This window comes from Phallusia mammillata, chromosome 6 (genome assembly GCF_965637545.1).
Source record: "Phallusia mammillata chromosome 6, kaPhaMamm4.hap1.1, whole genome shotgun sequence".
In the NCBI taxonomy this organism is placed as follows: Eukaryota; Metazoa; Chordata; class Ascidiacea; order Phlebobranchia; family Ascidiidae; genus Phallusia; species Phallusia mammillata.
This window is the reverse complement of record NC_137257.1, coordinates 14,629,424-14,648,142: the sequence shown is the minus strand read 5'-3', so window position 1 is coordinate 14,648,142 and position 18,719 is coordinate 14,629,424. Positions and strand designations below refer to the sequence as shown.

Below are 18,719 nucleotides of genomic sequence, written 5' to 3'. Positions count from 1 at the left end.
ACATTAAAATATAAAGTGGAGATGCCGGGGATTGAACCCGGGGCCTCACACATGCAAAGCGTGCACTCTACCATTGAGCTACATCCCCATGTACTTCAATGCGATAAAGGATTTTTAAATGCATTAAGAAGCAAACATTAAAATAAAAAGTGGAGATGCCGGGGATTGAACCCGGGGCCTCACACATGCAAAGCGTGCGCTCTACCACTGAGCTACATCCCCATGTACTTCAGAGCGATAAAGGGTTTTCAAATGCATTAAGAAGCAAACATTAAAATAAAAAGTGGAGATGCCGGGGATTGAACCCGGGGCCTCACACATGCGAAGCGTGCGCTCTATCACTGAGCTACATGCCCATGCACTTCAAAGCGATAAAGGATTTTCAAATCCATTAAGAAGCAAACATTACAAATTTAAAATGAAAAGTGGAGATGCCGGGGATTGAACCCGGGGCCTCACACATGCAAAGCGTGCGCTCTACCACTGAGCTACATCCCCATGTACTTCTGAGCGATAAAGGATTTTTAAATGCATTAAGATGGGGCCTCGCTCTACCACTGAGCTACATCTCTATGTACTTCAAAGCGATAAAGGATTTGTAAATGCATTAAGACGCAAACATTAAAATGAAAAGTGGAGATGCCGGGGATTGTACCCGGGGCCTCACACATGCAAAGCGTGCGCTCTACCACTGAGCTACATCCCCATGTACTTCAAAGCGATAAAAGGTTTTCAATGAATTATAAAGCAAACATTTTTTTGAAAACGAAAAGTGGAGACGCCCGGGATTGAACGCGGGGCCGCACACATGCAAAGCGTGCGCTCTACCACTGAGCTACAAACCCATGTACTTCTAAGCGATAAAAGGTTGTTAAATGAATTATACAAGCAAACATTAAAATGAAAAGTGGAGATGCCGGGGTTCACACATGCAAATGGTGCGCTCTACCACTGAGCTACATCCGCATGCACTTCAAAGCGATAAAAGGTTTTTAAATGCATTAAAAAGCAAACATTAAAATTAAAAGTGGAGATGGCGGGGATTGAACCCGGGGCCTCACACATGCAAAGCGTGCGCTCTACCACTGAGCTATATCCCCATGTACTTCAAAGCGGCAAAAAGGTTTTAAAATGCATTAAGACGCAAACTTTAAAATGGAAAGTGGAGATGCCGGGGATTGAACCCGGGGCCTCACACATGCAAAGCGTGCGCTCTACCACTGAGCTACATCGCCATGTACTTGAAAGCGATAAAAGATGGTTTAATGAATTAAATGAGCAAACATTATGAAAATTGGAGATGCCGGGGATTGAACCCGGGGCCTCACACATGCAAAGCGTGCGCTCTACCACTGAGCTACATACCCATGTACTTCAAAGCGATAAAGGATTTTTAAATGCATTAAGAAGCAAACATTAAAATGAAAAGTGGAGATGCCGGGGATTGAACCCGGGGCCTCACAGATGCAAAGCGTGCGCTCTACCACTAAGCTACATCCCCATGCACTTCAAAGCGATAAAGGATTTTTGAATGCATTAAGAAGCAAACATTAAAATGAAAAGTGGAGATGTCGGGATTGAACCCGGGGCCTCACACATGCAAAGCGTGCGCTCTACCACTGAGCTACATCCCCATGTACTTCAATGCGATAATAGATGGTTTAATGAATTAAATGAGCAAACATTTATTGTCAAATGAAAAGTGGAGATGCCGGGGATTGAACCCGGGGCCTCACAGATGCAAAGCGTGCGCTCTACCACTAAGCTACATCCCCATGCACTTCAAAGCGATAAAGGATTTTTAAATGCATTAAGACGCAAACATTAAAATGAAAAGTGGAGATGCCGGGGATTGAACCCGGGGCCTCACACATGCAAAGCGTGCGCTCTACCACTGAGCTACATACCCATGTACTTCATAGCGATAATAGATTGTTTTATGATTTAAAGAAGCAAATATTTATTTGAAAACAAAAAGTGAAAAGTGGAGATGCCGGGGATTGAACTCGGGGCCTCACACATGCAAAGCGTGCGCTCTACCACTGAGCTACATCCCCATTTACTTCAAAGCGATAAAGGATTTTTAAATGCATTAAGAAGCAAACATTAAAATAAAAAGTGGAGATGCCGGGGATTGAACCCGGGGCCTCACACATGCAAAGCGTGCGCTCTACCACTGAGCTACATCCCCATGTTCTTCAAAGCGATAAAGGATTTTTAAATGCATTAAGAAGCAAACATTAAAATAAAAAGTGGAGATGCCGGGGATTGAACCCGGGGCCTCACACATGCGAAGCGTGCGCTCTACCACTGAGCTACATCCCCATGTACTTCAATGCGATAAAGGATTTTTAAATACATTAAGAAGCAAACATTAAAAATTTAAAATGAAAAGTGGAGATGTCGGGATTGAACCCGGGGCCTCACACATGCAAAGCGTGCGCTCTACCACTGAGCTACATCCCCATGTACTTCAATGCGATAATAGATGGTTTAATGAATTAAATTAGCAAACATTTATTGTGAAATGAAAAGTGGAGATGCCGGGGATTGAACCCGGGTCCTCACACATGCAAAGCGTGCGCTCTACCACTGAGCTACATCCCCATGTACTTCTAAGCGATAAAGGATTTTTAAATGCATTAAGACGCAAACATTAAAATTAAAAGTGGAGATGCCGGGGATTGAACCCGGGGCCTCACACATGCAAAGCGTGCGCTCTACCACTGAGCTACATACCCATGTACTTCATAGCGATAATAGATTGTTTTATGATTTAAAGAAGCAAATATTTATTTGAAAACAAAAAGTGAAAAGTGGAGATGCCGGGGATTGAACCCGGGGCCTCACACATGCAAAGCGTGCGCTCTACCACTGAGCTATATCCCCATGTACTTCAAAGCGGCAAAAAGGTTTTAAAATGCATTAAGACGCAAACTTTAAAATGGAAAGTGGAGATGCCGGGGATTGAACCCGGGGCCTCACACATGCAAAGCGTGCGCTCTACCACTGAGCTACATCCCCATGTACTTGAAAGCGATAAAAGATGGTTTAATGAATTAAATGAGCAAACATTATGAAAATTGGAGATGCCGGGGATTGAACCCGGGGCCTCACACATGCAAAGCGTGCGCTCTACCACTGAGCTACATCCCCATGTACTTCAAAGCGATAAAGGATTTTTAAATGCATTAAGAAGCAAACATTAAAATGAAAAGTGGAGATGCCGGGGATTGAACCCGGGGCCTCACAGATGCAAAGCGTGCGCTCTACCACTAAGCTACATCCCCATGCACTTCAAAGCGATAAAGGATTTTTGAATGCATTAAGAAGCAAACATTAAAATGAAAAGTGGAGATTCCGGGGATTGAACCCGGGGCCTCACACATGCAAAGCGTGCGCTCTACCACTGAGCTACATCCCCATGTACTTCAATGCGATAATAGATGGTTTAATGAATTAAATGAGCAAACATTTATTGTCAAATGAAAAGTGGAGATGCCGGGGATTGAACCCGGGGCCTCACAGATGCAAAGCGTGCGCTCTACCACTAAGCTACATCCCCATGCACTTCAAAGCGATAAAGGATTTTTAAATGCATTAAGACGCAAACATTAAAATGAAAAGTGGAGATGCCGGGGATTGAACCCGGGGCCTCACACATGCAAAGCGTGCGCTCTACCACTGAGCTACATACCCATGTACTTCATAGCGATAATAGATTGTTTTATGATTTAAAGAAGCAAATATTTATTTGAAAACAAAAAGTGAAAAGTGGAGATGCCGGGGATTGAACCCGGGGCCTCACACATGCAAAGCGTGCGCTCTACCACTGAGCTACATCCCCATTTACTTCAAAGCGATAAAGGATTTTTAAATGCATTAAGAAGCAAACATTAAAATAAAAAGTGGAGATGCCGGGGATTGAACCCGGGGCCTCACACATGCAAAGCGTGCGCTCTACCACTGAGCTACATCCCCATGTACTTCAAAGCGATAAAGGATTTTTAAATGCATTAAGAAGCAAACATTAAAATAAAAAGTGGAGATGCCGGGGATTGAACCCGGGGCCTCACACATGCAAAGCGTGCGCTCTACCACTGAGCTACATACCCATGTACTTCATAGCGATAATAGATTGTTTTATGATTTAAAGAAGCAAATATTTATTTGAAAACAAAAAGTGAAAAGTGGAGATGCCGGGGATTGAACCCGGGGCCTCACACATGCAAAGCGTGCGCTCTACCACTGAGCTATATCCCCATGTACTTCAAAGCGGCAAAAAGGTTTTAAAATGCATTAAGACGCAAACTTTAAAATGGAAAGTGGAGATGCCGGGGATTGAACCCGGGGCCTCACACATGCAAAGCGTGCGCTCTACCACTGAGCTACATCCCCATGTACTTGAAAGCGATAAAAGATGGTTTAATGAATTAAATGAGCAAACATTATGAAAATTGGAGATGCCGGGGATTGAACCCGGGGCCTCACACATGCAAAGCGTGCGCTCTACCACTGAGCTACATCCCCATGTACTTCAAAGCGATAAAGGATTTTTAAATGCATTAAGAAGCAAACATTAAAATGAAAAGTGGAGATGCCGGGGATTGAACCCGGGGCCTCACAGATGCAAAGCGTGCGCTCTACCACTAAGCTACATCCCCATGCACTTCAAAGCGATAAAGGATTTTTGAATGCATTAAGAAGCAAACATTAAAATGAAAAGTGGAGATTCCGGGGATTGAACCCGGGGCCTCACACATGCAAAGCGTGCGCTCTACCACTGAGCTACATCCCCATGTACTTCAATGCGATAATAGATGGTTTAATGAATTAAATGAGCAAACATTTATTGTCAAATGAAAAGTGGAGATGCCGGGGATTGAACCCGGGGCCTCACAGATGCAAAGCGTGCGCTCTACCACTAAGCTACATCCCCATGCACTTCAAAGCGATAAAGGATTTTTAAATGCATTAAGACGCAAACATTAAAATGAAAAGTGGAGATGCCGGGGATTGAACCCGGGGCCTCACACATGCAAAGCGTGCGCTCTACCACTGAGCTACATACCCATGTACTTCATAGCGATAATAGATTGTTTTATGATTTAAAGAAGCAAATATTTATTTGAAAACAAAAAGTGAAAAGTGGAGATGCCGGGGATTGAACCCGGGGCCTCACACATGCAAAGCGTGCGCTCTACCACTGAGCTACATCCCCATTTACTTCAAAGCGATAAAGGATTTTTAAATGCATTAAGAAGCAAACATTAAAATAAAAAGTGGAGATGCCGGGGATTGAACCCGGGGCCTCACACATGCAAAGCGTGCGCTCTACCACTGAGCTACATCCCCATGTACTTCAAAGCGATAAAGGATTTTTAAATGCATTAAGAAGCAAACATTAAAATAAAAAGTGGAGATGCCGGGGATTGAACCCGGGGCCTCACACATGCGAAGCGTGCGCTCTACCACTGAGCTACATCCCCATGTACTTCAATGCGATAAAGGGTTTTTAAATGCATTAAGACGCAAACATTAAAATGAAAAGTGGAGATGTCGGGATTGAACCCGGGGCCTCACACATGCAAAGCGTGCGCTCTACCACTGAGCTACATCCCCATGTACTTCAATGCGATAATAGATGGTTTAATGAATTAAATTAGCAAACATTTATTGTGAAATGAAAAGTGGAGATGCAGGGGATTGAACCCGGGGCCTCACACATGCAAAGCGTGCGCTCTACCACTGAGCTACATCCCCATGTACTTCTCAGCGATAAAGGATTTTTAAATGCATTAAGACGCAAACATTAAAATGAAAAGTGGAGATGCCGGGGATTGAACCCGGGGCCTCACACATGCAAAGCGTGCGCTCTACCACTGAGCTACATACCCATGTACTTCATAGCGATAATAGATTGTTTTATGATATAAAGAAGCAAATATTTATTTGAAAACAAAAAGTGAAAAGTGGAGATGCCGGGGATTGAACCCGGGGCCTCACACATGCAAAGCGTGCGCTCTACCACTGAGCTACATCCCCATTTACTTCAAAGCGATAAAGGATTTTTAAATGCATTAAGAAGCAAACATTAAAATAAAAAGTGGAGATGCCGGGGATTGAACCCGGGGCCTCACACATGCAAAGCGTGCGCTCTACCACTGAGCTACATCCCCATGTACTTCAAAGCGATAAAGGATTTTTAAATGCATTAAGAAGCAAACATTAAAATAAAAAGTGGAGATGCCGGGGATTGAACCCGGGGCCTCACACATGCGAAGCGTGCGCTCTACCACTGAGCTACATCCCCATGTACTTCTAAGCGATAAAGGATTTTTAAATGCATTAAGAAGGGGCCTCACACATGCAAAGCGTGCGCTCTACCACTGAGCTACATCCCCATGTACTTCAAAGCGATAAAGGATTTTTAAATACATTAAGAAGCAAACATTAAAAATTTAAAATGAAAAGTGGAGATGCCGGGGATAGAACCCGGGGCCTCACACATGCAAAGCGTGCGCTCTACCACTGAGCTACATCCCCATGTACTACAAAGCGATAAAAGATGGTTTAATGAATTAAATGAGCAAACATAATGAAAATTGGAGATGCCGGGGATTGAACCCGGGGCCTCACACATGCAAAGCGTGCGCTCTACCACTGAGCTACATCCCCATTTACTTCAAAGCGATAAAGGATTTTTAAATGCATTAAGAAGCAAACATTAAAATAAAAAGTGGAGATGCCGGGGATTGAACCCGGGGCCTCACACATGCAAAGCGTGCGCTCTACCACTGAGCTACATCCCCATGTACTTCAAAGCGATAAAGGATTTTTAAATGCATTAAGAAGCAAACATTAAAATAAAAAGTGGAGATGCCGGGGATTGAACCCGGGGCCTCACACATGCGAAGCGTGCGCTCTACCACTGAGCTACATCCCCATGTACTTCAATGCGATAAAGGGTTTTTAAATGCATTAAGAAGCAAACATTAAAATGAAAAGTGGAGATGTCGGGATTGAACCCGGGGCCTCACACATGCAAAGCGTGCGCTCTACCACTGAGCTACATCCCCATGTACTTCAATGCGATAATAGATGGTTTAATGAATTAAATTAGCAAACATTTATTGTGAAATGAAAAGTGGAGATGCCGGGGATTGAACCCGGGGCCTCACACATGCAAAGCGTGCGCTCTACCACTGAGCTACATCCCCATGTACTTCTAAGCGATAAAGGATTTTTAAATGCATTAAGACGCAAACATTAAAATAAAAGTGGAGATGCCGGGGATTGAACCCGGGGCCTCACACATGCAAAGCGTGCGCTCTACCACTGAGCTACATACCCATGTACTTCATAGCGATAATAGATTGTTTTATGATTTAAAGAAGCAAATATTTATTTGAAAACAAAAAGTGAAAAGTGGAGATGCCGGGGATTGAACCCGGGGCCTCACACATGCGAAGCGTGCGCTCTACCACTGAGCTACATCCCCATGTACTTCAATGAGATAAAGGGTTTTTAAATGCATTAAGAAGCAAACATTAAAATGAAAAGTGGAGATGTCGGGATTGAACCCGGGGCCTCACACATGCAAAGCGTGCGCTCTACCACTGAGCTACATACCCATGTACTTCATAGCGATAATAGATTGTTTTATGATTTAAAGAAGCAAATATTTATTTGAAAACAAAAAGTGAAAAGTGGAGATGCCGGGGATTGAACCCGGGGCCTCACACATGCAAAGCGTGCGCTCTACCACTGAGCTACATCCCCATTTACTTCAAAGCGATAAAGGATTTTTAAATGCATTAAGAAGCAAACATTAAAATAAAAAGTGGAGATGCCGGGGATTGAACCCGGGGCCTCACACATGCAAAGCGTGCGCTCTACCACTGAGCTACATCCCCATGTACTTCAAAGCGATAAAGGATTTGTAAATGCATTAACAAGCAAACATTAAAATGAAAAGTGGAGATGCCGGGGATTGAACCCGGGGCCTCACACATGCGAAGCGTGCGCTCTACCACTGAGCTACATCCCCATGTACTTCAATGCGATAAAGGGTTTTTAAATGCATTAAGAAGCAAACATTAAAATGAAAAGTGGAGATGCCGGGGATTGAACCCGGGGCCTCACACATGCAAAGCGTGCGCTCTACCACTGAGCTACATCCCCATGTACTTCAATGCGATAATAGATGGTTTAATGAATTAAATTAGCAAACATTTATTGTGAAATGAAAAGTGGAGATGCCGGGGATTGAACCCGGGGCCTCACACATGCAAAGCGTGCGCTCTACCACTGAGCTACATCCCCATGTACTTCTAAGCGATAAAGGATTTTTAAATGCATTAAGACGCAAACATTAAAATGAAAAGTGGAGATGCCGGGGATTGAACCCGGGGCCTCACACATGCAAAGCGTGCGCTCTACCACTGAGCTACATCCCCATGTACTTCATAGCGATAATAGATTGTTTTATGATTTAAAGAAGCAAATATTTATTTGAAAACAAAAAGTGAAAAGTGGAGATGCCGGGGATTGAACCCGGGGCCTCACACATGCGAAGCGTGCGCTCTACCACTGAGCTACATCCCCATGTACTTCTAAGCGATAAAGGATTTTTAAATGCATTAAGACGCAAACATTAAAATGAAAAGTGGAGATGCCGGGGATTGAACCCGGGGCCTCACACATGCAAAGCGTGCGCTCTACCACTGAGCTACATCCCCATGTACTTCATAGCGATAATAGATTGTTTTATGATTTAAAGAAGCAAATATTTATTTGAAAACAAAAAGTGAAAAGTGGAGATGCCGGGGATTGAACCCGGGGCCTCACACATGCGAAGCGTGCGCTCTACCACTGAGCTACATCCCCATGTACTTCAATGAGATAAAGGATTTTTAAATGCATTAAGAAGCAAACATTAAAATAAAAAGTGGAGATGCCGGGGATTGAACCCGGGGCCTCACACATGCGAAGCGTGCGCTCTACCACTGAGCTACATCCCCATGTACTTCAATGCGATAAAGGGTTTTTAAATGCATTAAGAAGCAAACATTAAAATGAAAAGTGGAGATGTCGGGATTGAACCCGGGGCCTCACACATGCAAAGCGTGCGCTCTACCACTGAGCTACATCCCCATGTACTTCAATGCGATAATAGATGGTTTAATGAATTAAATTAGCAAACATTTATTGTGAAATGAAAAGTGGAGATGCCGGGGATTGAACCCGGGGCCTCACACATGCAAAGCGTGCGCTCTACCACTGAGCTACATCCCCATGTACTTCTAAGCGATAAAGGATTTTTAAATGCATTAAGACGCAAACATTAAAATGAAAAGTGGAGATGCCGGGGATTGAACCCGGGGCCTCACACATGCAAAGCGTGCGCTCTACCACTGAGCTACATCCCCATGTACTTCATAGCGATAATAGATTGTTTTATGATTTAAAGAAGCAAATATTTATTTGAAAACAAAAAGTGAAAAGTGGAGATGCCGGGGATTGAACCCGGGGCCTCACACATGCGAAGCGTGCGCTCTACCACTGAGCTACATCCCCATGTACTTCAATGCGATAATAGACGGTTTAATGAATTAAATTAGCAAACATTTATTGTGAAATGAAAAGTGGAGATGCCGGGGATTGAACCCGGGGCCTCACACATGCAAAGCGTGCGCTCTACCACTGAGCTACATCCCCATGTACTTCTAAGCGATAAAGGATTTTTAAATGCATTAAGACGCAAACATTAAAATAAAAGTGGAGATGCCGGGGATTGAACCCGGGGCCTCACACATGCAAAGCGTGCGCTCTACCACTGAGCTACATACCCATGTACTTCATAGCGATAATAGATTGTTTTATGATTTAAAGAAGCAAATATTTATTTGAAAACAAAAAGTGAAAAGTGGAGATGCCGGGGATTGAACCCGGGGCCTCACACATGCGAAGCGTGCGCTCTACCACTGAGCTACATCCCCATGTACTTCAATGAGATAAAGGGTTTTTAAATGCATTAAGAAGCAAACATTAAAATGAAAAGTGGAGATGTCGGGATTGAACCCGGGGCCTCACACATGCAAAGCGTGCGCTCTACCACTGAGCTACATACACATGTACTTCATAGCGATAATAGATTGTTTTATGATTTAAAGAAGCAAATATTTATTTGAAAACAAAAAGTGAAAAGTGGAGATGCCGGGGATTGAACCCGGGGCCTCACACATGCAAAGCGTGCGCTGTACCACTGAGCTACATCCCCATTTACTTCAAAGCGATAAAGGATTTTTAAATGCATTAAGAAGCAAACATTAAAATAAAAAGTGGAGATGCCGGGGATTGAACCCGGGGCCTCACACATGCAAAGCGTGCGCTCTACCACTGAGCTACATCCCCATGTACTTCAAAGCGATAAAGGATTTGTAAATGCATTAACAAGCAAACATTAAAATGAAAAGTGGAGATGCCGGGGATTGAACCCGGGGCCTCACACATGCGAAGCGTGCGCTCTACCACTGAGCTACATCCCCATGTACTTCAATGCGATAAAGGGTTTTTAAATGCATTAAGAAGCAAACATTAAAATGAAAAGTGGAGATGCCGGGGATTGAACCCGGGGCCTCACACATGCAAAGCGTGCGCTCTACCACTGAGCTACATCCCCATGTACTTCAATGCGATAATAGATGGTTTAATGAATTAAATTAGCAAACATTTATTGTGAAATGAAAAGTGGAGATGCCGGGGATTGAACCCGGGGCCTCACACATGCAAAGCGTGCGCTCTACCACTGAGCTACATCCCCATGTACTTCTAAGCGATAAAGGATTTTTAAATGCATTAAGACGCAAACATTAAAATGAAAAGTGGAGATGCCGGGGATTGAACCCGGGGCCTCACACATGCAAAGCGTGCGCTCTACCACTGAGCTACATCCCCATGTACTTCATAGCGATAATAGATTGTTTTATGATTTAAAGAAGCAAATATTTATTTGAAAACAAAAAGTGAAAAGTGGAGATGCCGGGGATTGAACCCGGGGCCTCACACATGCGAAGCGTGCGCTCTACCACTGAGCTACATCCCCATGTACTTCAATGCGATAATAGACGGTTTAATGAATTAAATTAGCAAACATTTATTGTGAAATGAAAAGTGGAGATGCCGGGGATTGAACCCGGGGCCTCACACATGCAAAGCGTGCGCTCTACCACTGAGCTACATCCCCATGTACTTCTAAGCGATAAAGGATTTTTAAATGCATTAAGACGCAAACATTAAAATAAAAGTGGAGATGCCGGGGATTGAACCCGGGGCCTCACACATGCAAAGCGTGCGCTCTACCACTGAGCTACATACCCATGTACTTCATAGCGATAATAGATTGTTTTATGATTTAAAGAAGCAAATATTTATTTGAAAACAAAAAGTGAAAAGTGGAGATGCCGGGGATTGAACCCGGGGCCTCACACATGCGAAGCGTGCGCTCTACCACTGAGCTACATCCCCATGTACTTCAATGAGATAAAGGGTTTTTAAATGCATTAAGAAGCAAACATTAAAATGAAAAGTGGAGATGTCGGGATTGAACCCGGGGCCTCACACATGCAAAGCGTGCGCTCTACCACTGAGCTACATACCCATGTACTTCATAGCGATAATAGATTGTTTTATGATTTAAAGAAGCAAATATTTATTTGAAAACAAAAAGTGAAAAGTGGAGATGCCGGGGATTGAACCCGGGGCCTCACACATGCAAAGCGTGCGCTCTACCACTGAGCTACATCCCCATTTACTTCAAAGCGATAAAGGATTTTTAAATGCATTAAGAAGCAAACATTAAAATAAAAAGTGGAGATGCCGGGGATTGAACCCGGGGCCTCACACATGCAAAGCGTGCGCTCTACCACTGAGCTACATCCCCATGTACTTCAAAGCGATAAAGGATTTGTAAATGCATTAACAAGCAAACATTAAAATGAAAAGTGGAGATGCCGGGGATTGAACCCGGGGCCTCACACATGCGAAGCGTGCGCTCTACCACTGAGCTACATCCCCATGTACTTCAATGCGATAAAGGGTTTTTAAATGCATTAAGAAGCAAACATTAAAATGAAAAGTGGAGATGCCGGGGATTGAACCCGGGGCCTCACACATGCAAAGCGTGCGCTCTACCACTGAGCTACATCCCCATGTACTTCAATGCGATAATAGATGGTTTAATGAATTAAATTAGCAAACATTTATTGTGAAATGAAAAGTGGAGATGCCGGGGATTGAACCCGGGGCCTCACACATGCAAAGCGTGCGCTCTACCACTGAGCTACATCCCCATGTACTTCTAAGCGATAAAGGATTTTTAAATGCATTAAGACGCAAACATTAAAATGAAAAGTGGAGATGCCGGGGATTGAACCCGGGGCCTCACACATGCAAAGCGTGCGCTCTACCACTGAGCTACATCCCCATGTACTTCATAGCGATAATAGATTGTTTTATGATTTAAAGAAGCAAATATTTATTTGAAAACAAAAAGTGAAAAGTGGAGATGCCGGGGATTGAACCCGGGGCCTCACACATGCGAAGCGTGCGCTCTACCACTGAGCTACATCCCCATGTACTTCAATGAGATAAAGGATTTTTAAATGCATTAAGAAGCAAACATTAAAATAAAAAGTGGAGATGCCGGGGATTGAACCCGGGGCCTCACACATGCGAAGCGTGCGCTCTACCACTGAGCTACATCCCCATGTACTTCAATGCGATAAAGGGTTTTTAAATGCATTAAGAAGCAAACATTAAAATGAAAAGTGGAGATGTCGGGATTGAACCCGGGGCCTCACACATGCAAAGCGTGCGCTCTACCACTGAGCTACATCCCCATGTACTTCAATGCGATAATAGATGGTTTAATGAATTAAATTAGCAAACATTTATTGTGAAATGAAAAGTGGAGATGCCGGGGATTGAACCCGGGGCCTCACACATGCAAAGCGTGCGCTCTACCACTGAGCTACATCCCCATGTACTTCTAAGCGATAAAGGATTTTTAAATGCATTAAGACGCAAACATTAAAATGAAAAGTGGAGATGCCGGGGATTGAACCCGGGGCCTCACACATGCAAAGCGTGCGCTCTACCACTGAGCTACATCCCCATGTACTTCATAGCGATAATAGATTGTTTTATGATTTAAAGAAGCAAATATTTATTTGAAAACAAAAAGTGAAAAGTGGAGATGCCGGGGATTGAACCCGGGGCCTCACACATGCGAAGCGTGCGCTCTACCACTGAGCTACATCCCCATGTACTTCAATGCGATAATAGACGGTTTAATGAATTAAATTAGCAAACATTTATTGTGAAATGAAAAGTGGAGATGCCGGGGATTGAACCCGGGGCCTCACACATGCAAAGCGTGCGCTCTACCACTGAGCTACATCCCCATGTACTTCTAAGCGATAAAGGATTTTTAAATGCATTAAGACGCAAACATTAAAATAAAAGTGGAGATGCCGGGGATTGAACCCGGGGCCTCACACATGCAAAGCGTGCGCTCTACCACTGAGCTACATACCCATGTACTTCATAGCGATAATAGATTGTTTTATGATTTAAAGAAGCAAATATTTATTTGAAAACAAAAAGTGAAAAGTGGAGATGCCGGGGATTGAACCCGGGGCCTCACACATGCGAAGCGTGCGCTCTACCACTGAGCTACATCCCCATGTACTTCAATGAGATAAAGGGTTTTTAAATGCATTAAGAAGCAAACATTAAAATGAAAAGTGGAGATGTCGGGATTGAACCCGGGGCCTCACACATGCAAAGCGTGCGCTCTACCACTGAGCTACATACCCATGTACTTCATAGCGATAATAGATTGTTTTATGATTTAAAGAAGCAAATATTTATTTGAAAACAAAAAGTGAAAAGTGGAGATGCCGGGGATTGAACCCGGGGCCTCACACATGCAAAGCGTGCGCTGTACCACTGAGCTACATCCCCATTTACTTCAAAGCGATAAAGGATTTTTAAATGCATTAAGAAGCAAACATTAAAATAAAAAGTGGAGATGCCGGGGATTGAACCCGGGGCCTCACACATGCAAAGCGTGCGCTCTACCACTGAGCTACATCCCCATGTACTTCAAAGCGATAAAGGATTTTTAAATGCATTAAGAAGCAAACATTAAAATGAAAAGTGGAGATGCCGGGGATTGAACCCGGGGCCTCACACATGCAAAGCGTGCGCTGTACCACTGAGCTACATCCCCATTTACTTCAAAGCGATAAAGGATTTTTAAATGCATTAAGAAGCAAACATTAAAATAAAAAGTGGAGATGCCGGGGATTGAACCCGGGGCCTCACACATGCAAAGCGTGCGCTCTACCACTGAGCTACATCCCCATGTACTTCAATGCGATAAAGGGTTTTTAAATGCATTAAGAAGCAAACATTAAAATGAAAAGTGGAGATGTCGGGATTGAACCCGGGGCCTCACACATGCAAAGCGTGCGCTCTACCACTGAGCTACATCCCCATGTACTTCAATGCGATAATAGATGGTTTAATGAATTAAATTAGCAAACATTTATTGTGAAATGAAAAGTGGAGATGCCGGGGATTGAACCCGGGGCCTCACACATGCAAAGCGTGCGCTCTACCACTGAGCTACATCCCCATGTACTTCTAAGCGATAAAGGATTTTTAAATGCATTAAGACGCAAACATTAAAATGAAAAGTGGAGATGCCGGGGATTGAACCCGGGGCCTCACACATGCAAAGCGTGCGCTCTACCACTGAGCTACATCCCCATGTACTTCATAGCGATAATAGATTGTTTTATGATTTAAAGAAGCAAATATTTATTTGAAAACAAAAAGTGAAAAGTGGAGATGCCGGGGATTGAACCCGGGGCCTCACACATGCGAAGCGTGCGCTCTACCACTGAGCTACATCCCCATGTACTTCAATGCGATAATAGACGGTTTAATGAATTAAATTAGCAAACATTTATTGTGAAATGAAAAGTGGAGATGCCGGGGATTGAACCCGGGGCCTCACACATGCAAAGCGTGCGCTCTACCACTGAGCTACATCCCCATGTACTTCTAAGCGATAAAGGATTTTTAAATGCATTAAGACGCAAACATTAAAATAAAAGTGGAGATGCCGGGGATTGAACCCGGGGCCTCACACATGCAAAGCGTGCGCTCTACCACTGAGCTACATACCCATGTACTTCATAGCGATAATAGATTGTTTTATGATTTAAAGAAGCAAATATTTATTTGAAAACAAAAAGTGAAAAGTGGAGATGCCGGGGATTGAACCCGGGGCCTCACACATGCGAAGCGTGCGCTCTACCACTGAGCTACATCCCCATGTACTTCAATGAGATAAAGGGTTTTTAAATGCATTAAGAAGCAAACATTAAAATGAAAAGTGGAGATGTCGGGATTGAACCCGGGGCCTCACACATGCAAAGCGTGCGCTCTACCACTGAGCTACATACCCATGTACTTCATAGCGATAATAGATTGTTTTATGATTTAAAGAAGCAAATATTTATTTGAAAACAAAAAGTGAAAAGTGGAGATGCCGGGGATTGAACCCGGGGCCTCACACATGCAAAGCGTGCGCTGTACCACTGAGCTACATCCCCATTTACTTCAAAGCGATAAAGGATTTTTAAATGCATTAAGAAGCAAACATTAAAATAAAAAGTGGAGATGCCGGGGATTGAACCCGGGGCCTCACACATGCAAAGCGTGCGCTCTACCACTGAGCTACATCCCCATGTACTTCAAAGCGATAAAGGATTTGTAAATGCATTAACAAGCAAACATTAAAATGAAAAGTGGAGATGCCGGGGATTGAACCCGGGGCCTCACACATGCGAAGCGTGCGCTCTACCACTGAGCTACATCCCCATGTACTTCAATGCGATAAAGGGTTTTTAAATGCATTAAGAAGCAAACATTAAAATGAAAAGTGGAGATGCCGGGGATTGAACCCGGGGCCTCACACATGCAAAGCGTGCGCTCTACCACTGAGCTACATCCCCATGTACTTCAATGCGATAATAGATGGTTTAATGAATTAAATTAGCAAACATTTATTGTGAAATGAAAAGTGGAGATGCCGGGGATTGAACCCGGGGCCTCACACATGCAAAGCGTGCGCTCTACCACTGAGCTACATCCCCATGTACTTCTAAGCGATAAAGGATTTTTAAATGCATTAAGACGCAAACATTAAAATGAAAAGTGGAGATGCCGGGGATTGAACCCGGGGCCTCACACATGCAAAGCGTGCGCTCTACCACTGAGCTACATCCCCATGTACTTCATAGCGATAATAGATTGTTTTATGATTTAAAGAAGCAAATATTTATTTGAAAACAAAAAGTGAAAAGTGGAGATGCCGGGGATTGAACCCGGGGCCTCACACATGCGAAGCGTGCGCTCTACCACTGAGCTACATCCCCATGTACTTCAATGAGATAAAGGATTTTTAAATGCATTAAGAAGCAAACATTAAAATAAAAAGTGGAGATGCCGGGGATTGAACCCGGGGCCTCACACATGCGAAGCGTGCGCTCTACCACTGAGCTACATCCCCATGTACTTCAATGCGATAAAGGGTTTTTAAATGCATTAAGAAGCAAACATTAAAATGAAAAGTGGAGATGTCGGGATTGAACCCGGGGCCTCACACATGCAAAGCGTGCGCTCTACCACTGAGCTACATCCCCATGTACTTCAATGCGATAATAGATGGTTTAATGAATTAAATTAGCAAACATTTATTGTGAAATGAAAAGTGGAGATGCCGGGGATTGAACCCGGGGCCTCACACATGCAAAGCGTGCGCTCTACCACTGAGCTACATCCCCATGTACTTCTAAGCGATAAAGGATTTTTAAATGCATTAAGACGCAAACATTAAAATGAAAAGTGGAGATGCCGGGGATTGAACCCGGGGCCTCACACATGCAAAGCGTGCGCTCTACCACTGAGCTACATCCCCATGTACTTCATAGCGATAATAGATTGTTTTATGATTTAAAGAAGCAAATATTTATTTGAAAACAAAAAGTGAAAAGTGGAGATGCCGGGGATTGAACCCGGGGCCTCACACATGCGAAGCGTGCGCTCTACCACTGAGCTACATCCCCATGTACTTCAATGCGATAATAGACGGTTTAATGAATTAAATTAGCAAACATTTATTGTGAAATGAAAAGTGGAGATGCCGGGGATTGAACCCGGGGCCTCACACATGCAAAGCGTGCGCTCTACCACTGAGCTACATCCCCATGTACTTCAATGCGATAAAGGATTTTTAAATGCATTAAGACGCAAACATTAAAATGAAAAGTGGAGATGTCGGGATTGAACCCGGGGCCTCACACATGCAAAGCGTGCGCTCTACCACTGAGCTACATCCCCATGTACTTCATAGCGATAATAGATTGTTTTATGATTTAAAGAAGCAAATATTTATTTGAAAACAAAAAGTGAAAAGTGGAGATGCCGGGGATTGAACCCGGGGCCTCACACATGCAAAGCGTGCGCTCTACCACTGAGCTACATCCCCATTTACTTCAAAGCGATAAAGGATTTTTAAATGCATTAAGAAGCAAACATTAAAATAAAAAGTGGAGATGCCGGGGATTGAACCCGGGGCCTCACACATGCAAAGCGTGCGCTCTACCACTGAGCTACATCCCCATGTACTTCAAAGCGATAAAGGATTTTTAAATGCATTAAGAAGCAAACATTAAAATAAAAAGTGGAGATGCCGGGGATTGAACCCGGGGCCTCACACATGCGAAGCGTGCGCTCTACCACTGAGCTACATCCCCATGTACTTCAATGCGATAAAGGGTTTTTAAATACATTAAGAAGCAAACATTAAAATGAAAAGTGGAGATGCCGGGGATTGAACCCGGGGCCTCACACATGCAAAGCGTGCGCTCTACCACTGAGCTACATCCCCATGTACTTCAATGCGATAAAGGATTTTTAAATACATTAAGAAGCAAACATTAAAATGAAAAGTGGAGATGCCGGGGATGAACCCGGGGCCTCACACATGCGAAGCGTGCGCTCTACCACTGAGCTACATCCCCATGTACTTCAATGCGATAAAGGGTTTTTAAATGCATTAAGAAGCAAACATTAAAATGAAAAGTGGAGATGTCGGGGATTGAACCCGGGGCCTCACACATGCAAAGCGTGCGCTCTACCACTGAGCTACATCCCCATGTACTTCAATGCGATAATAGATGGTTTAATGAATTAAATTAGCAAACATTTATTGTGAAATGAAAAGTGGAGATGCCGGGGATTGAACCCGGGGCCTCACACATGCAAAGCGTGCGCTCTACCACTGAGCTACATCCCCATGTACTTCTAAGCGATAAAGGATTTTTAAATGCATTAAGACGCAAACATTAAAATGAAAAGTGGAGATGCCGGGGATTGAACCCGGGGCCTCACACATGCAAAGCGTGCGCTCTACCACTGAGCTACATACCCATGTACTTCATAGCGATAATAGATTGTTTTATGATTTAAAGAAGCAAATATTTATTTGAAAACAAAAAGTGAAAAGTGGAGATGCCGGGGATTGAACCCGGGGCCTCACACATGCAAAGCGTGCGCTCTACCACTGAGCTACATCCCCA

At 43.7% G+C, this 18,719-nt stretch overlaps 1 protein-coding gene and 128 non-coding genes across 129 annotated transcripts in view; 1 reads left to right on the top strand and 128 right to left on the bottom strand.

Annotated features, from left to right (window-relative positions):
• Nucleotides 1–18,719, top strand: part of LOC145232306 (procathepsin L-like) — a 39,316-nt gene that overhangs the window by 14,610 nt on the left and 5,987 nt on the right. The window lies entirely within an intron of this gene.
• Trnaa-ugc (transfer RNA alanine (anticodon UGC)) lies at nt 17–88 on the bottom strand. Its single transcript has one exon. It is a non-coding gene; the product is annotated as a tRNA-Ala (tRNA).
• Trnaa-ugc (transfer RNA alanine (anticodon UGC)) lies at nt 151–222 on the bottom strand. Its single transcript has one exon. It is a non-coding gene; the product is annotated as a tRNA-Ala (tRNA).
• Trnaa-cgc (transfer RNA alanine (anticodon CGC)) lies at nt 285–356 on the bottom strand. Its single transcript has one exon. It is a non-coding gene; the product is annotated as a tRNA-Ala (tRNA).
• Trnaa-ugc (transfer RNA alanine (anticodon UGC)) lies at nt 427–498 on the bottom strand. Its single transcript has one exon. It is a non-coding gene; the product is annotated as a tRNA-Ala (tRNA).
• Nucleotides 635–706, bottom strand: Trnaa-ugc (transfer RNA alanine (anticodon UGC)). Its single transcript has one exon. It is a non-coding gene; the product is annotated as a tRNA-Ala (tRNA).
• On the bottom strand, nt 1,029–1,100 carry Trnaa-ugc (transfer RNA alanine (anticodon UGC)). The gene has a single exon. It is a non-coding gene; the product is annotated as a tRNA-Ala (tRNA).
• Nucleotides 1,164–1,235, bottom strand: Trnaa-ugc (transfer RNA alanine (anticodon UGC)). The gene has a single exon. It is a non-coding gene; the product is annotated as a tRNA-Ala (tRNA).
• Trnaa-ugc (transfer RNA alanine (anticodon UGC)) lies at nt 1,296–1,367 on the bottom strand. Its single transcript has one exon. It is a non-coding gene; the product is annotated as a tRNA-Ala (tRNA).
• On the bottom strand, nt 1,430–1,501 carry Trnaa-ugc (transfer RNA alanine (anticodon UGC)). Its single transcript has one exon. It is a non-coding gene; the product is annotated as a tRNA-Ala (tRNA).
• On the bottom strand, nt 1,564–1,634 carry Trnaa-ugc (transfer RNA alanine (anticodon UGC)). Its single transcript has one exon. It is a non-coding gene; the product is annotated as a tRNA-Ala (tRNA).
• Nucleotides 1,704–1,775, bottom strand: Trnaa-ugc (transfer RNA alanine (anticodon UGC)). The gene has a single exon. It is a non-coding gene; the product is annotated as a tRNA-Ala (tRNA).
• Trnaa-ugc (transfer RNA alanine (anticodon UGC)) lies at nt 1,838–1,909 on the bottom strand. The gene has a single exon. It is a non-coding gene; the product is annotated as a tRNA-Ala (tRNA).
• On the bottom strand, nt 1,986–2,057 carry Trnaa-ugc (transfer RNA alanine (anticodon UGC)). The gene has a single exon. It is a non-coding gene; the product is annotated as a tRNA-Ala (tRNA).
• On the bottom strand, nt 2,120–2,191 carry Trnaa-ugc (transfer RNA alanine (anticodon UGC)). Its single transcript has one exon. It is a non-coding gene; the product is annotated as a tRNA-Ala (tRNA).
• Nucleotides 2,254–2,325, bottom strand: Trnaa-cgc (transfer RNA alanine (anticodon CGC)). Its single transcript has one exon. It is a non-coding gene; the product is annotated as a tRNA-Ala (tRNA).
• Nucleotides 2,396–2,466, bottom strand: Trnaa-ugc (transfer RNA alanine (anticodon UGC)). The gene has a single exon. It is a non-coding gene; the product is annotated as a tRNA-Ala (tRNA).
• On the bottom strand, nt 2,536–2,607 carry Trnaa-ugc (transfer RNA alanine (anticodon UGC)). The gene has a single exon. It is a non-coding gene; the product is annotated as a tRNA-Ala (tRNA).
• Trnaa-ugc (transfer RNA alanine (anticodon UGC)) lies at nt 2,670–2,741 on the bottom strand. Its single transcript has one exon. It is a non-coding gene; the product is annotated as a tRNA-Ala (tRNA).
• On the bottom strand, nt 2,818–2,889 carry Trnaa-ugc (transfer RNA alanine (anticodon UGC)). The gene has a single exon. It is a non-coding gene; the product is annotated as a tRNA-Ala (tRNA).
• On the bottom strand, nt 2,953–3,024 carry Trnaa-ugc (transfer RNA alanine (anticodon UGC)). The gene has a single exon. It is a non-coding gene; the product is annotated as a tRNA-Ala (tRNA).
• Nucleotides 3,085–3,156, bottom strand: Trnaa-ugc (transfer RNA alanine (anticodon UGC)). The gene has a single exon. It is a non-coding gene; the product is annotated as a tRNA-Ala (tRNA).
• Trnaa-ugc (transfer RNA alanine (anticodon UGC)) lies at nt 3,219–3,290 on the bottom strand. Its single transcript has one exon. It is a non-coding gene; the product is annotated as a tRNA-Ala (tRNA).
• Trnaa-ugc (transfer RNA alanine (anticodon UGC)) lies at nt 3,353–3,424 on the bottom strand. Its single transcript has one exon. It is a non-coding gene; the product is annotated as a tRNA-Ala (tRNA).
• On the bottom strand, nt 3,494–3,565 carry Trnaa-ugc (transfer RNA alanine (anticodon UGC)). Its single transcript has one exon. It is a non-coding gene; the product is annotated as a tRNA-Ala (tRNA).
• Trnaa-ugc (transfer RNA alanine (anticodon UGC)) lies at nt 3,628–3,699 on the bottom strand. The gene has a single exon. It is a non-coding gene; the product is annotated as a tRNA-Ala (tRNA).
• On the bottom strand, nt 3,776–3,847 carry Trnaa-ugc (transfer RNA alanine (anticodon UGC)). Its single transcript has one exon. It is a non-coding gene; the product is annotated as a tRNA-Ala (tRNA).
• On the bottom strand, nt 3,910–3,981 carry Trnaa-ugc (transfer RNA alanine (anticodon UGC)). The gene has a single exon. It is a non-coding gene; the product is annotated as a tRNA-Ala (tRNA).
• Trnaa-ugc (transfer RNA alanine (anticodon UGC)) lies at nt 4,044–4,115 on the bottom strand. The gene has a single exon. It is a non-coding gene; the product is annotated as a tRNA-Ala (tRNA).
• On the bottom strand, nt 4,192–4,263 carry Trnaa-ugc (transfer RNA alanine (anticodon UGC)). Its single transcript has one exon. It is a non-coding gene; the product is annotated as a tRNA-Ala (tRNA).
• Nucleotides 4,327–4,398, bottom strand: Trnaa-ugc (transfer RNA alanine (anticodon UGC)). Its single transcript has one exon. It is a non-coding gene; the product is annotated as a tRNA-Ala (tRNA).
• Trnaa-ugc (transfer RNA alanine (anticodon UGC)) lies at nt 4,459–4,530 on the bottom strand. Its single transcript has one exon. It is a non-coding gene; the product is annotated as a tRNA-Ala (tRNA).
• On the bottom strand, nt 4,593–4,664 carry Trnaa-ugc (transfer RNA alanine (anticodon UGC)). Its single transcript has one exon. It is a non-coding gene; the product is annotated as a tRNA-Ala (tRNA).
• On the bottom strand, nt 4,727–4,798 carry Trnaa-ugc (transfer RNA alanine (anticodon UGC)). Its single transcript has one exon. It is a non-coding gene; the product is annotated as a tRNA-Ala (tRNA).
• On the bottom strand, nt 4,868–4,939 carry Trnaa-ugc (transfer RNA alanine (anticodon UGC)). Its single transcript has one exon. It is a non-coding gene; the product is annotated as a tRNA-Ala (tRNA).
• Trnaa-ugc (transfer RNA alanine (anticodon UGC)) lies at nt 5,002–5,073 on the bottom strand. The gene has a single exon. It is a non-coding gene; the product is annotated as a tRNA-Ala (tRNA).
• Nucleotides 5,150–5,221, bottom strand: Trnaa-ugc (transfer RNA alanine (anticodon UGC)). Its single transcript has one exon. It is a non-coding gene; the product is annotated as a tRNA-Ala (tRNA).
• Nucleotides 5,284–5,355, bottom strand: Trnaa-ugc (transfer RNA alanine (anticodon UGC)). The gene has a single exon. It is a non-coding gene; the product is annotated as a tRNA-Ala (tRNA).
• On the bottom strand, nt 5,418–5,489 carry Trnaa-cgc (transfer RNA alanine (anticodon CGC)). Its single transcript has one exon. It is a non-coding gene; the product is annotated as a tRNA-Ala (tRNA).
• On the bottom strand, nt 5,552–5,622 carry Trnaa-ugc (transfer RNA alanine (anticodon UGC)). The gene has a single exon. It is a non-coding gene; the product is annotated as a tRNA-Ala (tRNA).
• Trnaa-ugc (transfer RNA alanine (anticodon UGC)) lies at nt 5,692–5,763 on the bottom strand. Its single transcript has one exon. It is a non-coding gene; the product is annotated as a tRNA-Ala (tRNA).
• Trnaa-ugc (transfer RNA alanine (anticodon UGC)) lies at nt 5,826–5,897 on the bottom strand. Its single transcript has one exon. It is a non-coding gene; the product is annotated as a tRNA-Ala (tRNA).
• Trnaa-ugc (transfer RNA alanine (anticodon UGC)) lies at nt 5,974–6,045 on the bottom strand. Its single transcript has one exon. It is a non-coding gene; the product is annotated as a tRNA-Ala (tRNA).
• Nucleotides 6,108–6,179, bottom strand: Trnaa-ugc (transfer RNA alanine (anticodon UGC)). Its single transcript has one exon. It is a non-coding gene; the product is annotated as a tRNA-Ala (tRNA).
• On the bottom strand, nt 6,242–6,313 carry Trnaa-cgc (transfer RNA alanine (anticodon CGC)). The gene has a single exon. It is a non-coding gene; the product is annotated as a tRNA-Ala (tRNA).
• On the bottom strand, nt 6,475–6,546 carry Trnaa-ugc (transfer RNA alanine (anticodon UGC)). The gene has a single exon. It is a non-coding gene; the product is annotated as a tRNA-Ala (tRNA).
• Trnaa-ugc (transfer RNA alanine (anticodon UGC)) lies at nt 6,607–6,678 on the bottom strand. Its single transcript has one exon. It is a non-coding gene; the product is annotated as a tRNA-Ala (tRNA).
• Nucleotides 6,741–6,812, bottom strand: Trnaa-ugc (transfer RNA alanine (anticodon UGC)). The gene has a single exon. It is a non-coding gene; the product is annotated as a tRNA-Ala (tRNA).
• Trnaa-cgc (transfer RNA alanine (anticodon CGC)) lies at nt 6,875–6,946 on the bottom strand. Its single transcript has one exon. It is a non-coding gene; the product is annotated as a tRNA-Ala (tRNA).
• Trnaa-ugc (transfer RNA alanine (anticodon UGC)) lies at nt 7,009–7,079 on the bottom strand. Its single transcript has one exon. It is a non-coding gene; the product is annotated as a tRNA-Ala (tRNA).
• Trnaa-ugc (transfer RNA alanine (anticodon UGC)) lies at nt 7,149–7,220 on the bottom strand. Its single transcript has one exon. It is a non-coding gene; the product is annotated as a tRNA-Ala (tRNA).
• Trnaa-ugc (transfer RNA alanine (anticodon UGC)) lies at nt 7,282–7,353 on the bottom strand. The gene has a single exon. It is a non-coding gene; the product is annotated as a tRNA-Ala (tRNA).
• Nucleotides 7,430–7,501, bottom strand: Trnaa-cgc (transfer RNA alanine (anticodon CGC)). Its single transcript has one exon. It is a non-coding gene; the product is annotated as a tRNA-Ala (tRNA).
• Nucleotides 7,711–7,782, bottom strand: Trnaa-ugc (transfer RNA alanine (anticodon UGC)). Its single transcript has one exon. It is a non-coding gene; the product is annotated as a tRNA-Ala (tRNA).
• On the bottom strand, nt 7,845–7,916 carry Trnaa-ugc (transfer RNA alanine (anticodon UGC)). Its single transcript has one exon. It is a non-coding gene; the product is annotated as a tRNA-Ala (tRNA).
• Nucleotides 7,979–8,050, bottom strand: Trnaa-cgc (transfer RNA alanine (anticodon CGC)). Its single transcript has one exon. It is a non-coding gene; the product is annotated as a tRNA-Ala (tRNA).
• Trnaa-ugc (transfer RNA alanine (anticodon UGC)) lies at nt 8,113–8,184 on the bottom strand. Its single transcript has one exon. It is a non-coding gene; the product is annotated as a tRNA-Ala (tRNA).
• On the bottom strand, nt 8,254–8,325 carry Trnaa-ugc (transfer RNA alanine (anticodon UGC)). The gene has a single exon. It is a non-coding gene; the product is annotated as a tRNA-Ala (tRNA).
• Trnaa-ugc (transfer RNA alanine (anticodon UGC)) lies at nt 8,388–8,459 on the bottom strand. Its single transcript has one exon. It is a non-coding gene; the product is annotated as a tRNA-Ala (tRNA).
• Trnaa-cgc (transfer RNA alanine (anticodon CGC)) lies at nt 8,536–8,607 on the bottom strand. Its single transcript has one exon. It is a non-coding gene; the product is annotated as a tRNA-Ala (tRNA).
• On the bottom strand, nt 8,670–8,741 carry Trnaa-ugc (transfer RNA alanine (anticodon UGC)). Its single transcript has one exon. It is a non-coding gene; the product is annotated as a tRNA-Ala (tRNA).
• On the bottom strand, nt 8,818–8,889 carry Trnaa-cgc (transfer RNA alanine (anticodon CGC)). The gene has a single exon. It is a non-coding gene; the product is annotated as a tRNA-Ala (tRNA).
• Nucleotides 8,952–9,023, bottom strand: Trnaa-cgc (transfer RNA alanine (anticodon CGC)). The gene has a single exon. It is a non-coding gene; the product is annotated as a tRNA-Ala (tRNA).
• Nucleotides 9,086–9,156, bottom strand: Trnaa-ugc (transfer RNA alanine (anticodon UGC)). The gene has a single exon. It is a non-coding gene; the product is annotated as a tRNA-Ala (tRNA).
• On the bottom strand, nt 9,226–9,297 carry Trnaa-ugc (transfer RNA alanine (anticodon UGC)). Its single transcript has one exon. It is a non-coding gene; the product is annotated as a tRNA-Ala (tRNA).
• On the bottom strand, nt 9,360–9,431 carry Trnaa-ugc (transfer RNA alanine (anticodon UGC)). Its single transcript has one exon. It is a non-coding gene; the product is annotated as a tRNA-Ala (tRNA).
• On the bottom strand, nt 9,508–9,579 carry Trnaa-cgc (transfer RNA alanine (anticodon CGC)). The gene has a single exon. It is a non-coding gene; the product is annotated as a tRNA-Ala (tRNA).
• Nucleotides 9,649–9,720, bottom strand: Trnaa-ugc (transfer RNA alanine (anticodon UGC)). Its single transcript has one exon. It is a non-coding gene; the product is annotated as a tRNA-Ala (tRNA).
• Nucleotides 9,782–9,853, bottom strand: Trnaa-ugc (transfer RNA alanine (anticodon UGC)). The gene has a single exon. It is a non-coding gene; the product is annotated as a tRNA-Ala (tRNA).
• On the bottom strand, nt 9,930–10,001 carry Trnaa-cgc (transfer RNA alanine (anticodon CGC)). The gene has a single exon. It is a non-coding gene; the product is annotated as a tRNA-Ala (tRNA).
• On the bottom strand, nt 10,211–10,282 carry Trnaa-ugc (transfer RNA alanine (anticodon UGC)). Its single transcript has one exon. It is a non-coding gene; the product is annotated as a tRNA-Ala (tRNA).
• Trnaa-ugc (transfer RNA alanine (anticodon UGC)) lies at nt 10,345–10,416 on the bottom strand. The gene has a single exon. It is a non-coding gene; the product is annotated as a tRNA-Ala (tRNA).
• On the bottom strand, nt 10,479–10,550 carry Trnaa-cgc (transfer RNA alanine (anticodon CGC)). The gene has a single exon. It is a non-coding gene; the product is annotated as a tRNA-Ala (tRNA).
• Trnaa-ugc (transfer RNA alanine (anticodon UGC)) lies at nt 10,613–10,684 on the bottom strand. Its single transcript has one exon. It is a non-coding gene; the product is annotated as a tRNA-Ala (tRNA).
• Trnaa-ugc (transfer RNA alanine (anticodon UGC)) lies at nt 10,754–10,825 on the bottom strand. The gene has a single exon. It is a non-coding gene; the product is annotated as a tRNA-Ala (tRNA).
• Trnaa-ugc (transfer RNA alanine (anticodon UGC)) lies at nt 10,888–10,959 on the bottom strand. Its single transcript has one exon. It is a non-coding gene; the product is annotated as a tRNA-Ala (tRNA).
• Trnaa-cgc (transfer RNA alanine (anticodon CGC)) lies at nt 11,036–11,107 on the bottom strand. The gene has a single exon. It is a non-coding gene; the product is annotated as a tRNA-Ala (tRNA).
• Trnaa-ugc (transfer RNA alanine (anticodon UGC)) lies at nt 11,177–11,248 on the bottom strand. The gene has a single exon. It is a non-coding gene; the product is annotated as a tRNA-Ala (tRNA).
• Trnaa-ugc (transfer RNA alanine (anticodon UGC)) lies at nt 11,310–11,381 on the bottom strand. The gene has a single exon. It is a non-coding gene; the product is annotated as a tRNA-Ala (tRNA).
• Nucleotides 11,458–11,529, bottom strand: Trnaa-cgc (transfer RNA alanine (anticodon CGC)). Its single transcript has one exon. It is a non-coding gene; the product is annotated as a tRNA-Ala (tRNA).
• On the bottom strand, nt 11,739–11,810 carry Trnaa-ugc (transfer RNA alanine (anticodon UGC)). The gene has a single exon. It is a non-coding gene; the product is annotated as a tRNA-Ala (tRNA).
• Nucleotides 11,873–11,944, bottom strand: Trnaa-ugc (transfer RNA alanine (anticodon UGC)). Its single transcript has one exon. It is a non-coding gene; the product is annotated as a tRNA-Ala (tRNA).
• Trnaa-cgc (transfer RNA alanine (anticodon CGC)) lies at nt 12,007–12,078 on the bottom strand. The gene has a single exon. It is a non-coding gene; the product is annotated as a tRNA-Ala (tRNA).
• Trnaa-ugc (transfer RNA alanine (anticodon UGC)) lies at nt 12,141–12,212 on the bottom strand. Its single transcript has one exon. It is a non-coding gene; the product is annotated as a tRNA-Ala (tRNA).
• Trnaa-ugc (transfer RNA alanine (anticodon UGC)) lies at nt 12,282–12,353 on the bottom strand. Its single transcript has one exon. It is a non-coding gene; the product is annotated as a tRNA-Ala (tRNA).
• On the bottom strand, nt 12,416–12,487 carry Trnaa-ugc (transfer RNA alanine (anticodon UGC)). Its single transcript has one exon. It is a non-coding gene; the product is annotated as a tRNA-Ala (tRNA).
• On the bottom strand, nt 12,564–12,635 carry Trnaa-cgc (transfer RNA alanine (anticodon CGC)). Its single transcript has one exon. It is a non-coding gene; the product is annotated as a tRNA-Ala (tRNA).
• Nucleotides 12,698–12,769, bottom strand: Trnaa-cgc (transfer RNA alanine (anticodon CGC)). The gene has a single exon. It is a non-coding gene; the product is annotated as a tRNA-Ala (tRNA).
• Nucleotides 12,832–12,902, bottom strand: Trnaa-ugc (transfer RNA alanine (anticodon UGC)). The gene has a single exon. It is a non-coding gene; the product is annotated as a tRNA-Ala (tRNA).
• On the bottom strand, nt 12,972–13,043 carry Trnaa-ugc (transfer RNA alanine (anticodon UGC)). The gene has a single exon. It is a non-coding gene; the product is annotated as a tRNA-Ala (tRNA).
• On the bottom strand, nt 13,106–13,177 carry Trnaa-ugc (transfer RNA alanine (anticodon UGC)). Its single transcript has one exon. It is a non-coding gene; the product is annotated as a tRNA-Ala (tRNA).
• Trnaa-cgc (transfer RNA alanine (anticodon CGC)) lies at nt 13,254–13,325 on the bottom strand. Its single transcript has one exon. It is a non-coding gene; the product is annotated as a tRNA-Ala (tRNA).
• On the bottom strand, nt 13,395–13,466 carry Trnaa-ugc (transfer RNA alanine (anticodon UGC)). Its single transcript has one exon. It is a non-coding gene; the product is annotated as a tRNA-Ala (tRNA).
• On the bottom strand, nt 13,528–13,599 carry Trnaa-ugc (transfer RNA alanine (anticodon UGC)). Its single transcript has one exon. It is a non-coding gene; the product is annotated as a tRNA-Ala (tRNA).
• On the bottom strand, nt 13,676–13,747 carry Trnaa-cgc (transfer RNA alanine (anticodon CGC)). Its single transcript has one exon. It is a non-coding gene; the product is annotated as a tRNA-Ala (tRNA).
• On the bottom strand, nt 13,957–14,028 carry Trnaa-ugc (transfer RNA alanine (anticodon UGC)). The gene has a single exon. It is a non-coding gene; the product is annotated as a tRNA-Ala (tRNA).
• Nucleotides 14,091–14,162, bottom strand: Trnaa-ugc (transfer RNA alanine (anticodon UGC)). The gene has a single exon. It is a non-coding gene; the product is annotated as a tRNA-Ala (tRNA).
• Trnaa-ugc (transfer RNA alanine (anticodon UGC)) lies at nt 14,225–14,296 on the bottom strand. The gene has a single exon. It is a non-coding gene; the product is annotated as a tRNA-Ala (tRNA).
• Nucleotides 14,359–14,430, bottom strand: Trnaa-ugc (transfer RNA alanine (anticodon UGC)). The gene has a single exon. It is a non-coding gene; the product is annotated as a tRNA-Ala (tRNA).
• On the bottom strand, nt 14,493–14,563 carry Trnaa-ugc (transfer RNA alanine (anticodon UGC)). Its single transcript has one exon. It is a non-coding gene; the product is annotated as a tRNA-Ala (tRNA).
• On the bottom strand, nt 14,633–14,704 carry Trnaa-ugc (transfer RNA alanine (anticodon UGC)). The gene has a single exon. It is a non-coding gene; the product is annotated as a tRNA-Ala (tRNA).
• Nucleotides 14,767–14,838, bottom strand: Trnaa-ugc (transfer RNA alanine (anticodon UGC)). The gene has a single exon. It is a non-coding gene; the product is annotated as a tRNA-Ala (tRNA).
• Nucleotides 14,915–14,986, bottom strand: Trnaa-cgc (transfer RNA alanine (anticodon CGC)). Its single transcript has one exon. It is a non-coding gene; the product is annotated as a tRNA-Ala (tRNA).
• On the bottom strand, nt 15,056–15,127 carry Trnaa-ugc (transfer RNA alanine (anticodon UGC)). The gene has a single exon. It is a non-coding gene; the product is annotated as a tRNA-Ala (tRNA).
• Trnaa-ugc (transfer RNA alanine (anticodon UGC)) lies at nt 15,189–15,260 on the bottom strand. Its single transcript has one exon. It is a non-coding gene; the product is annotated as a tRNA-Ala (tRNA).
• Trnaa-cgc (transfer RNA alanine (anticodon CGC)) lies at nt 15,337–15,408 on the bottom strand. Its single transcript has one exon. It is a non-coding gene; the product is annotated as a tRNA-Ala (tRNA).
• Trnaa-ugc (transfer RNA alanine (anticodon UGC)) lies at nt 15,618–15,689 on the bottom strand. The gene has a single exon. It is a non-coding gene; the product is annotated as a tRNA-Ala (tRNA).
• On the bottom strand, nt 15,752–15,823 carry Trnaa-ugc (transfer RNA alanine (anticodon UGC)). Its single transcript has one exon. It is a non-coding gene; the product is annotated as a tRNA-Ala (tRNA).
• Nucleotides 15,886–15,957, bottom strand: Trnaa-cgc (transfer RNA alanine (anticodon CGC)). Its single transcript has one exon. It is a non-coding gene; the product is annotated as a tRNA-Ala (tRNA).
• Nucleotides 16,020–16,091, bottom strand: Trnaa-ugc (transfer RNA alanine (anticodon UGC)). Its single transcript has one exon. It is a non-coding gene; the product is annotated as a tRNA-Ala (tRNA).
• Trnaa-ugc (transfer RNA alanine (anticodon UGC)) lies at nt 16,161–16,232 on the bottom strand. The gene has a single exon. It is a non-coding gene; the product is annotated as a tRNA-Ala (tRNA).
• On the bottom strand, nt 16,295–16,366 carry Trnaa-ugc (transfer RNA alanine (anticodon UGC)). The gene has a single exon. It is a non-coding gene; the product is annotated as a tRNA-Ala (tRNA).
• Trnaa-cgc (transfer RNA alanine (anticodon CGC)) lies at nt 16,443–16,514 on the bottom strand. The gene has a single exon. It is a non-coding gene; the product is annotated as a tRNA-Ala (tRNA).
• On the bottom strand, nt 16,577–16,648 carry Trnaa-cgc (transfer RNA alanine (anticodon CGC)). Its single transcript has one exon. It is a non-coding gene; the product is annotated as a tRNA-Ala (tRNA).
• Nucleotides 16,711–16,781, bottom strand: Trnaa-ugc (transfer RNA alanine (anticodon UGC)). The gene has a single exon. It is a non-coding gene; the product is annotated as a tRNA-Ala (tRNA).
• Trnaa-ugc (transfer RNA alanine (anticodon UGC)) lies at nt 16,851–16,922 on the bottom strand. The gene has a single exon. It is a non-coding gene; the product is annotated as a tRNA-Ala (tRNA).
• Nucleotides 16,985–17,056, bottom strand: Trnaa-ugc (transfer RNA alanine (anticodon UGC)). The gene has a single exon. It is a non-coding gene; the product is annotated as a tRNA-Ala (tRNA).
• Trnaa-cgc (transfer RNA alanine (anticodon CGC)) lies at nt 17,133–17,204 on the bottom strand. Its single transcript has one exon. It is a non-coding gene; the product is annotated as a tRNA-Ala (tRNA).
• Nucleotides 17,274–17,345, bottom strand: Trnaa-ugc (transfer RNA alanine (anticodon UGC)). The gene has a single exon. It is a non-coding gene; the product is annotated as a tRNA-Ala (tRNA).
• Nucleotides 17,408–17,478, bottom strand: Trnaa-ugc (transfer RNA alanine (anticodon UGC)). The gene has a single exon. It is a non-coding gene; the product is annotated as a tRNA-Ala (tRNA).
• On the bottom strand, nt 17,555–17,626 carry Trnaa-ugc (transfer RNA alanine (anticodon UGC)). Its single transcript has one exon. It is a non-coding gene; the product is annotated as a tRNA-Ala (tRNA).
• On the bottom strand, nt 17,689–17,760 carry Trnaa-ugc (transfer RNA alanine (anticodon UGC)). The gene has a single exon. It is a non-coding gene; the product is annotated as a tRNA-Ala (tRNA).
• On the bottom strand, nt 17,823–17,894 carry Trnaa-cgc (transfer RNA alanine (anticodon CGC)). Its single transcript has one exon. It is a non-coding gene; the product is annotated as a tRNA-Ala (tRNA).
• Trnaa-ugc (transfer RNA alanine (anticodon UGC)) lies at nt 17,957–18,028 on the bottom strand. Its single transcript has one exon. It is a non-coding gene; the product is annotated as a tRNA-Ala (tRNA).
• Trnaa-cgc (transfer RNA alanine (anticodon CGC)) lies at nt 18,091–18,161 on the bottom strand. The gene has a single exon. It is a non-coding gene; the product is annotated as a tRNA-Ala (tRNA).
• On the bottom strand, nt 18,224–18,295 carry Trnaa-ugc (transfer RNA alanine (anticodon UGC)). Its single transcript has one exon. It is a non-coding gene; the product is annotated as a tRNA-Ala (tRNA).
• Trnaa-ugc (transfer RNA alanine (anticodon UGC)) lies at nt 18,365–18,436 on the bottom strand. The gene has a single exon. It is a non-coding gene; the product is annotated as a tRNA-Ala (tRNA).
• On the bottom strand, nt 18,499–18,570 carry Trnaa-ugc (transfer RNA alanine (anticodon UGC)). The gene has a single exon. It is a non-coding gene; the product is annotated as a tRNA-Ala (tRNA).
• On the bottom strand, nt 18,647–18,718 carry Trnaa-ugc (transfer RNA alanine (anticodon UGC)). The gene has a single exon. It is a non-coding gene; the product is annotated as a tRNA-Ala (tRNA).